Raw genomic sequence first — 11179 nt, forward strand, 5'->3', positions numbered from 1 at the left:
TGCCATCTCAGCATGCATTGCAAGGGAATAGCACTCCCATTTGATCTAGATCTAGAAAGGATCTGTGTCCTTGGGATTGCATGAAGACTTTGTTCACGATCTGCCCTACATGTTCACACTTTCACTATATTTACTATGAGATTGTCACTTCCACTTATGTATGATATATATGAACTTACTCTAATCTCTCTATTTATATGTACCTCTCAGTACTGTTAATATAACAATACTACACTATTGTGGCGGGCTATCCCATTTGCTTATTTTCCTAGATTGATTCCAGATTCACCGTCTGTTTCTGGGAATTGGCAGTCGCCTGAAATTGGGCCAGTGTACAAAGATAACTAGTTTGTGGGGCTTTTTACTCAGTTTTGGGTTACGCGCCATCTTATCTGTTTGTGTATATATATATATATATATATATATATATATATATATATATATATATCTCTCTCTCTCTCTCTCTCTCTCTATATATATATATATATATATATATATATATATATATATATATATATATATATATGGAGTAACACACATAATCTTGGGTACAGTATAGACCCAACCAACAGTAAAAGGTATTGTATGTATTCTGATGTAAATTGATTTATATAGAAGGTAGAGTTAACGTTCACATAGTGGTGATTGGGTTTATACAGTAGACAGAGGCGATTGTGAATGTGTGCATATGTAAAATAAATATAAATATAAAATATATGTATATATATATATATATATATATATGTACATATATGTATACATACATATATATATATATATATATATATATATATATATATACATATATATATATGTATATATTTATATACCTTAGTGTATATATATATAATTTTTAATAAAAGACACACAGACACATCACCCATGTCTACAGTATGTACACACCCCCACATCCAATGTTATAATTGTCAAGGGGGGTGAGTGAACTGTATTGGATTGTGTGTAAACAGATTTTAATGGACATGTGTGTTTGTGTATGTGTACATTTGAAAACATATACACACACACAGGAACACACATCTTATATTATACACACAACTCAATATACTGTTCACTTACCCCCCAGACAATTGTAACATTGGATGTAGGTGTGTGTTTATACTGTAAACATGGGTGATGTGTCTGTGTATATTCTGTTTATATCATTTACATGTGTGTTTCTGACAATATATAATAAGTGTGTGAATATAGTCTACCAAAAAAAATTCAACAACATGGCTGGCAACTGTCTCAGGACGTCCCGATGACTTCTTCTTAGATGGGCACTTTGCAGTTGGCTCTATAATGAAATAGATTTGGGGTTTAATTTGATATCATTTTTTTTTATACAAGATTTTTTACAAACACATCATATACATCTATATAAATATATACATAACTTCAGATGTAAATGTGGAAGGGTCCTCTGTGTGCACTGCACCTTCAACACCTTCCACAAGTACTGGATCCAGGATCTCCCCCAACCTCACTTCCCAGTCTTTCAGGGTGATCTTTACCGGTTTGCCACCACCTGTTCCTTTTGCATGCCTCTTGGAAGCAACCATCTTCTTCTTTACAATCCACTTGCAGTCTCGGTACCATTTCCTGCAATGCTCAACAGACTTTGGCACTTGGCCACAAGCACTTACCTCTGCAGAGATGGCACAGCAAATCTTGTTCCTCTGCTGGTGACTTGTGACATGCGCCCGTTTACCGCAAAGGACATCGTAGTTCGCTACAATCTTGTCCACCAGGATGTTTTTCTGCTCCTCAGAGAATCGAGGTGGTCTGGTGATGTTGCTACAGCCCTCCTCAGGACCATCCTCATCACCGTCTTCCTCTGCCGTTATAGATTGCTGTGAGGAGCCAATTGCCTCGCTTTGGATGAATATCTGGCGTCTTCTTTCTTGCTGTCTGTCTCTCTCCTCTGTTTCAGGATGCCACTCTTCTCCACTGCTGATATCTTCTTCACCCTGGTGTACCTGTTGAGAAAGATGTTCCCTACGCTCCCTAGACATGATGTATTTATATCTAACTGAAAGAAATACAATTATAATGCAAATTGCAAATAACAAATTATATATAGCTTTTTACAATAGCTATACAAAATCTATAGTAATTGTTGTATAAACCACGTCAAAGTTATTTTTAAATAAAGTAAACTATATTTACTAAAAAAAAGAAATTATGTAAAACTAATATAAGACTACTATCTATCTAATTGATTTAAAAAAAATCAAATCAACCTATCAAACACTACTGAAAACTATTCAGTCAATAAAATAAAATAAATAAAATAAAGGTGTGGTGCAGAGTAGTGTGTAATGTAGTGTAGTGTTGTGTTAGTAGTATTCTGTGTAAAATGTATTTGGAGTAGTGTGTTCCAAAGTGTATATGTAATGTTAGTCATACTTGCCAACTCTGCCAGAATATCCGGGAGACTCCCGAAATCTGGGTCAGTCTCCCGGACTCCCGGGAGAGAGGGCAATTCTCCCGATTCCCGACAGTCTGTGGAGAACTAAACGGAGGGGGCGGGGCTTACTGGCGTAATGGGCGTATCATTGTGGCCCCACCCCCTATTTTTATTGGTCAAAAAGGGTGGTGACCGCATTGGCGGCAGGGCTAATGGCGCGATTCTTCGATCCCCGCCCCCAAACACCCACCTGCCCCCCGGACCTCCCTGGACACGAGCTGAAAATGTTGGCAACTATGATGTTAGTGTGTTTCAAAGTGTATATGTAATGCTAAAATATATTAAAATGTACTGTAAAATGACAGTGATTATAGTGAAAATATGCTTTTGAAATATCAATAAAAAAAGAGCAATCAGGTTGATTAATAATCAGCAATAACCAGAGGATCACAGGGATCAGCCAACAGCATCAAAATCTCTGCAAAATGGCAGTTTGCAAAGGATGAGCAATTTTTTTTATTGAAATGTGCTAATAAGCACACAGCTGAATACCTCCCTTAACTTTTAAATTTAAATATGATATATATATATGATATATATATACAAAGCCGATCAAAAATAGGAGCTGGTTCACTCAGGGGTGTGCTGATCTGAGTGAACCAGCTCCTATTTTTGGTCCGCTTTGTGTGTATGTGTATATATATATATATATATATATATATATATATATATATATTATTTTTGAAGAGGTGTGCTGATCAGAGAGAAACAGCTTCTATTTTTGGTCTGCTTTGTAGTATAGATGTCAGTGATAATTCCCCTCACGCAGTTGGATTCAATTTCAAGCACTCAGTATTTTAAAAAGCAAATATATATATATACAAGTTAACCCGTGCATGATACTCATGCATTCTAGTCAAATCAAGCTACTTAAAGTGTTAAAAAGGTTCTTGTCATGCATTTGGGCCTAGCCCAGGCCTCCTCAGGAGAAGAGCGTTACTTCCCGACGCAAGCGCCCTTTTTTAACGTGGTTTTGTCCACATGTCACCACCTCATCATTTTTCTCCATCACCTCATCCTTCATCTTCATCGCCACATCCTTCATCAAGCTACTTAAGGTGTTAAAAACTCCCCACTGTCACCCCTGGCAACCACCAACCACTCCCAACTGTCACTTCTCCTTCAAGAAATATATAGGTCAGTGTATAACTCTGCCCAGCAGGTGGCGCTGCAGCGTGTTGTTTTTTTTTCACACACGCCACTAGGCATTTATATAGTATATATATATATATATATATATATATATATATTTAGGGGGGAGGCTCAATGTCAAACAGCACCCTGTATCTTTGTACATTAAATAGTTCAAATGTCAGTGATACAGTTTAGTAGTGTGCCTCCAGACTGTTGTAGTCAATAGCATAGTTTCACATGAAGGGCTGGTATAATGTGAAGAACCTCAGGGATTAATTCTGGATCTTGTTTTGTTTAATGTATTTATCAGTGATATTACTTGTAGCCTACAAGGGAACATATGTCACTTTGAAAATTACCCAATGATTAGTAACAGAAGGGGGGGAGAAATGCATAGTGATTAAATATAATCTGAGCAAAGGACTAAAGTGTGGAATCTTCCATTTAATACATCAAAATTTAACATAATGCACAGAAATCTGATATCGGAATTCCGAACAAATGGTGTAATAATGTCAACAATAGCAACAGAGGAAAGGCACCTTGGAGTTATAAGTTCACATGACATAAAGGTAAGAAGTCTAGTCAAGAAGTGGAAAAAACAGGTAGAAATGTTTTTTCTATACTAAAGGGTGGGAGGTTATAGTACCAATGTATAGGTCTGCGTACATTTCTGGAGGTCCTAGCTCACATGAATAAAATAGAAAACAATTCAGAAAAGGCTACTAAAATGATTAAGGTAAGAAAGTAGAATTCTATGAAGGTAAGGAAGTAGGAAGGAGGGGAAAAAGAACAGTAGAATACTTAGCTATACTATTTTATTGAATCTTACTGGTTCAATGGTCTTAAATATGTTTGCAGCATAATCTTTGATACACACTGATATACCTATTTGACAGTTCCAAATTTGTCACCCATGTCTGAAATTCGTGTTCGAGGTTGATTGTTTGAGGTTATCATTAAAAATGTTAAAATAATAAGAAAACAAGTATTAATAAAATATTGTTAACCATTTTTTATTTTGAACAGCGAACATTGCTGTGTTTAGAGTTCATCTTTCGAGGTTTGCTGTTTGTATTAGAAAAGAGTTAAATGTATCTTTTTAAGCTCTGAAATTGTTTAGCCTGTACACAAGGCTCAAAATTAGCTAATGTTTTATTAGTTCTAGGGGGGATTTCAATTGTCCGCATTATTCATGAAAGTAAGGCGGCCCCCGCACTATTACTGTTACTATGGCAATAGTGCACATTATTACCGTTAGTACGGTAATTTCAACGCTGATTTTTGCTCACAGTTCGGAGAGCCACGAGCAGAAATCCATTTTAAAATTACCATACTATCTCTAGTAGTGTGCGGGACACGTTACTTTCACGAGTAACGCAGCCAAACGAATTCCCCCCTAAAGTTTGAGAATATCTGGCCAGTTTTTGGATTTTAGAATCGGTTCAGCAAACCAGTTCAAAAACAGTTTAAAAAAATATAAACATCTCTACTTGGTTGTATTTTATAGGAAAAGAATGGCTATTAATCTAATCCATACTCAGCAAAACTTACATTAAAGAAATTAAGACTTTCTAGAAAGAAGAGTTCACACTTTAAAATTGGAGGTAGGAATTGAAAAGGACAGAAGGAATAACTTTTTTTTAGAAATGGTGATAAATCCATGGAATAGTCTTGGTTGTGTAGGGCATACAGTGAATTAATTCAAGAATGCATGGGGTAGACATCTAAAATATTTTTAGAAACAAACAAAAAAGGCCTGAGTCATTAAGGAGAGCAAAACATAAAAAGGAGTAACTTTGCACCTGAGCAAAACCATGTTGTATTGGAGCATGAGATAAATGTAACATGTAGGACAGATTTATAGTTGGGATAGGACATGTCCTAAATCAACTAAAAATTTTAAAATAAATCTTTCATATATCTATATGCAACATAAAAAACAGCCAGAATTTAACTTATGTGCAAAATAATAAACTAATTTGCACTTCTTGCATTGTAACATGGTTTTTCCCAGAGAACATTTACTCCTTTTTTGCATAACTTTCCTTAATGATTTCTAGATGGATCTGTCAGTTCTTTTTTTCTGTAAAAGTCTATGTTTCTGTAATGCTTAAATCTATGCAGTGCTAGATAGTGCTATCCTCAGCACATTAAAATGGACTCCCTCCCTAAGTGGCCATGCACTCTTCTTTAATGATCCACGAATAGCATTATGTAATCATAATACCTGCCTTGCATAAACCCTTTTGTATCATAAAAGAAAGCATAATGTGCAAATTAGCATCTCTACGCCTATTATTATTCACCAAGATCATGTGGAATCTTAATTTCCGATGGGTAATGGGTAATGTGAAAGGCTTCTATGCATTCCTCAAACAGTGTGGGAAATTTATAGCCATATGCTGTGTCTCTGTTAACTGTATTCCATAAAAGACCACTTAGAGTTTAACCTCTTCTCCGCATCAGTCAGGGATTAAAAATTTTCAATGGATTTAAAAACTTACATACTTACTTACACGGATATTTGTATGTAGTAAGGACAAATGGCTATACTATACTTAACATAATTATCATTACATAACACACTTTTAAATTTTATTGACATTTAGATATAATTTACTAAATTTGGGATCCATATCCAGCATTTCAGAAACAAAATAATAACAGGAAGACTGCCAATCATATCTATCCAACTTTAACCCAAGAGATGGGAAACATGACAATGTATTTATAATTTGATATATAAATAATATTTCTGATGTCAGGTGGACTATCTAGAACATGGCCATTTGCTGACCAGGAAACCACAGTATGTATATTCTTCAGAATGAGGAATATTGTTCCCCTCTCATGGCAGAGTGAATAAGCAAGCAGCGTTTTGAGGCTCCCGTGTATCCCGATTTTTAGAGGACAATCTAGTTTCTGCATTCAAAATCCTTAACACAAATTAATGATTTCCCTTAATTTAAATGCCACAAAAAACAAAGACATATAGCATTTTATGACAGAAAAGAAACAACCATCTGTCCTTTTTGTTTGTTTGTTTGTTTTGGTATTTCTTTTTTCTGTAGAGTTTATATCTACTGTAAGTCTTAACATAGTAATATGTTTGTTTGGGAGACTATTTTAAAGTGTGCGTACTTCTTTTTAGAAAACCCCTTATTTTGTAAAAGAGCTTCTCTGAGCTCTATTGATACTTTTGATATATTTGAATGTTTCACGTCTGTCCCCTGTCTCCTGTCTACCTTCAGCACTTAAAATATTTCCTGATAGTTTTGTTATGCAGCCCATTAATTATTTTAGTGCTTTCTTTTCCTATAAAATACAACCAAGTAGAGCTGCATACATTTTTAAACTGTTTCTCGAACTGGGGACAAGCATTCAATTGCATTGGGCCTGCCTTTCACCCACTCTCTGTGTCCTGTACAAGTGGGCTGGCTGAGATACATTCCCCCTGTGTTACAACTTCAGAGTACCTGCATCAATCCTGATTAACGCTGGCAGACCAGAGGCGCAGAGTCTAATGGATTCCCTGGAGTTTACCAAGAAATGCCACAAGGCGGGATGAACTTCGCTCGGGAACCCGCAGGTCGCGGCAATCAGGACTGTCTCAGGATGTAACACAAGGTCCAAACCACAGGAGGGGGTCTCCAGCGAAATGAAGAAACTACTGCTGGACTGGGTGTAGGGAGGTGTCCGCAGGAGTAGCAGCAAAACCAATGTGGTGCAGTAGAGGTTAATCAGACAATCCGGGAACTGGTACACGTATATCAGGCAGAGAGTGGTCAGACAAGCCGGGAACTAGTACACGGATATCAGGCCGAAAGTAATCGGACAAGCCGGATATCAGGCAGAGAGTAGGGAGACAAGCCGGGAACTGTTACACAGATATCAGGCCGAGAGTAGTCAGACAAGCCGGGAACTGGTAAACGAATATCAGGCAGAGAGGTACACGAGGAGATTCTGCAGACTTGGTCAGACAGGCAAAAGCTGGTACATGGTTCTGGCAAATAGGTACACTAGGAGATTTCACAGACTTGGGCAAACAGGCGATAACTGGTACACAAGGAGATCCAAGGATAAAGCAGCAACAGAGAACGACAGGGGAGTCAGAGGCACAGCAAACTAATTGCGCTGACACTGAGTAAGTGTCAGTGCAGGTTAATAAAGCCGACCGCGACACTCAGAGACCAGCGCAGGAACGAATGACAGGGGAGTGTCCAATCAGCGCGATCCAAGCCCCGCTACCTGGAAATGCCACGCGTGGCACAGAGAAGCCAGTGTTGGAGCGTGGAAAGGTAAGTTTTGTTACACCCTGGATCTGCCTCATCTGACCTGAACTATTGTCATCTAGTGACTGGCCTGTCTCCTAATTTGTCACTTGCAATCTGCCATTAACACCGCTAGAGGCTTCATTGTTCGGAAAACACTATCATTGTACTACCTATTCAATTAATTCCTTCTCCCATTGGTGGGGCGGAGAGTTCTGTATTCACATAATGTGAAATGAGTCTCTAACACTCCAGTAATGTGGCCTCCCCTTTTTCGTTCCCTCTCCCCTTTTTTATTCAAATTTTTTCCTAACCCTTGTTCCTGGTACTCTGCTGCTGTGCCCGTACATTTTCCGGTGAAATCCACCTTTATTTTTTCCCACCGGTACCACTGTCCCTCCAATAATAATGCCGAAATCAGATTTACTCTAAAGGCCTCCCCACTACTTTCCAGAGGAATCCACACCTGACCTCAGGTCATCCCATACTGATGACAATGACTTATTTTCATGAAGGAATTCTTGTCTTTGAGATGAAACAACTGAGATTGCCAGTCCGCACTAATGTACATTCTGCCCTCACACACTTAAGGAGGATGTTACTGCGCTGGGTGACCATACTAACCAGGTGGACTGGAAAATCGAGAAGGTAGTGACGTATCAAAGTTCTTTCAAGGCTGACATAGCTTAGGTCAAACATGACCAGATGGCCATCCAGGAATGACAAGAAGATAAGGACAACAGTGTTCGAAGAAACAACCTCTAGGTCAGTGATTCCCAAACTGTGCGCCTAGGCTCCCTGGGGTGCCTTGGAGATCTCACAGGGGTGCCTCGGCTAGAGCCAGTGGTAAGCAAGGTGGGGGACTACTTGGTAATTATTTTGGCTTAGGGGTGCCTCGAAAAAATCTTGGAGACTCTAAGGGTGCCTTGAACTGAAAAAGTTTGTAATCCACTGCTGTAGGTCAATGGTATTTGTGAATCTGTAGAGCCAGTCAAGCTTAATGCCTACCTCAGAAATCTCTTTGCCAAGTTTGTACTGGAGGTTTCATAGGACCATCTCCTCCTTGACAGAGCCAATAGAGCTCTCAGACCTTGACTTTGAGACCCAGCCATGACTAGCGACATAATACTCCAGCTCCATTACTTTACATCTAAAGAGGCTACATTAAAGTAGCTAAGGAACTTTCAAAATGTTCAATATAAACGTTACATCTTCCACATCTTTCAAGATATATCCCTGATTACTCTGTCTAAGAGAAGGGACCTCATACCTGCTGCTACCTTCCTGAGAGGCAATAATATTCTGTACCGTTAGGGATTTCCTTTTGCTCCTTATCTGACACCAGGAATGCCAACTTTTGGCCAGAACCTTTTGGACGCCCAATCCTTGATTCACCAGCTTGACCGCACCCTCTCATAGCCCCGTACACACCGGGCACTCCACATTGTCTCCCAGGATGCAGAAACCCTTAGGAGAGAATGGTCTCCACTCAACGCACTTCTAAGACCTGATTCACTTTCCTTGATTCGGTTAACTCTCTGTGACAAATCTTTGCACTCACCTGCTTCTTGCCTTGGGGATGCTTCTGAACTGTACTTTGTCATGGACTTTTACCTGAAGCACTGAACTCCTGCAATGGAGAGTGACTTTATTCCCTGCCCAGGATCAGCATCTGTGACCTTCGTCCTGGTACAACATTGTCATATGGTTATTTACTGTTGTCTCCTGCTGTTTTTCCCCTATTCTTCCCTTTTTCATTGTTTTCTTTAGGTTTTCCGGTCTTCTGTTCCAGACTCCTTGTTATAGAAGACAGAGATAGTATTTAATTGATATTTTACTTTCATATCTTTGAAATGTGTATGTCAGGACTGAGAGCTGGATGGTGCTACTAACTGGTATTAGCTCTACTGTACAGGGAGGCGCGGAGTCTAAAGTACCCCCGGTTTTCGCCAGGGACCCCCACAAGGAGGTTTGGACTTCGCTTCTAGAGGTGCGCAGGTCGCGGTTCTCTAAGACAGTTACTAGTGTAATAGCGTAGAGGGTAGTCAGGATAAACCAGGTAAAAGAAGACAATGTAGTGCCGACGAGAATCTTCAGAAAAGCAAAGGCCAAGCCAAGAGGGTACACAAGCCCAAAACAAAATCCAAGTGTGTAGTCGAAAAAGCCAGGTCAAATGCAGGAGATCTGAAGTATAAATATAGGTATGCTGGAGGCAGGAAATAGACCTGATACTCTGGCACCCTAATGTGCCAGAGGGCGCTTCTGACAGCCAGGGGAGATTGCTTCCCTGTTGCCTAGCAACAGGACTCCCTCGGCCAGAAATGACACGTGGCTGTCCCCGCTTCCTGATCGCGATGCGGGGATGGGACCTGACAGTGTATTTGCACTCTTTTGCAGGGTCTTTTATTGCTCTCGTGCTGTTGGGGAGACCATCATTTTTTTCACAGTTCTGGTTCCCACTCCAGTTAAAATTCTATATTATCAGTTCTGTTGTAGTGTTTCCAGTTTTTTAGTGTCTTGGCCAATCATTGTGTGCGATGACAGATGGGGCACTTGACTATGTGGACTGTAGTATTGGTGTACCTCATTTGCAGACCACCGTCTCTGTTATCAGTCCCCATTTTGTTTCGATTCACCTCTATATGTACTTGCTATTTTACTGTTTTACCATGTTAATACTGCCTTAATAGTTGTGCAATTTCGCTCCTGTTTGCACTCATAACAGATTCCTTAATAGTTAATTGGTTTATTTTCCATTGTTCTCCACCCTTCCCACTTACCTACACCCTCCCCCCCATAGCCCACCATGGAGTTTTGAATGCCCGCCCCTGTCCTCTTGCTAATTGTGAGCCTTTGCATCTGCTCCGCCTCCACAATGTACACCCCCCCTGAGCATTTGTCTCCAAGCTGGCCCTGGTAATGCCTTTGGCATTCCTTCTCCCATCTAACAAACACACATATGCCTCACCTGGCCTACCTTGCCCTCCTCTTCCTCTCCCCACTCTTTCTACCATAACTAGGTTGCCATCACTTCCCTTATTTGATTGCATCCCTCATGCCCATTGCTTTTGTTCATGCTTCTTTATCCTGCTCCTTCTAATATCACTGTTCGCTAGCCTCCTATTTCCATACCCATGACTCATTGTAAACTTTACCATAATGTTACTGCCCTCAGAAATGCACAAGACTGGTCTCCTCGCTCCACACATTGAAAGCCGACCTAGTGTTTCTGCAGTAAACGCATTTTGAAACACCTCCACTCTGAACTTCGCTCCCAATAGTTCCCCTCGGCTTTCCATGC

Source organism: Mixophyes fleayi, chromosome 2 (assembly GCF_038048845.1).
Source record: "Mixophyes fleayi isolate aMixFle1 chromosome 2, aMixFle1.hap1, whole genome shotgun sequence".
NCBI classification, from domain to species: domain Eukaryota; kingdom Metazoa; phylum Chordata; class Amphibia; order Anura; family Limnodynastidae; genus Mixophyes; species Mixophyes fleayi.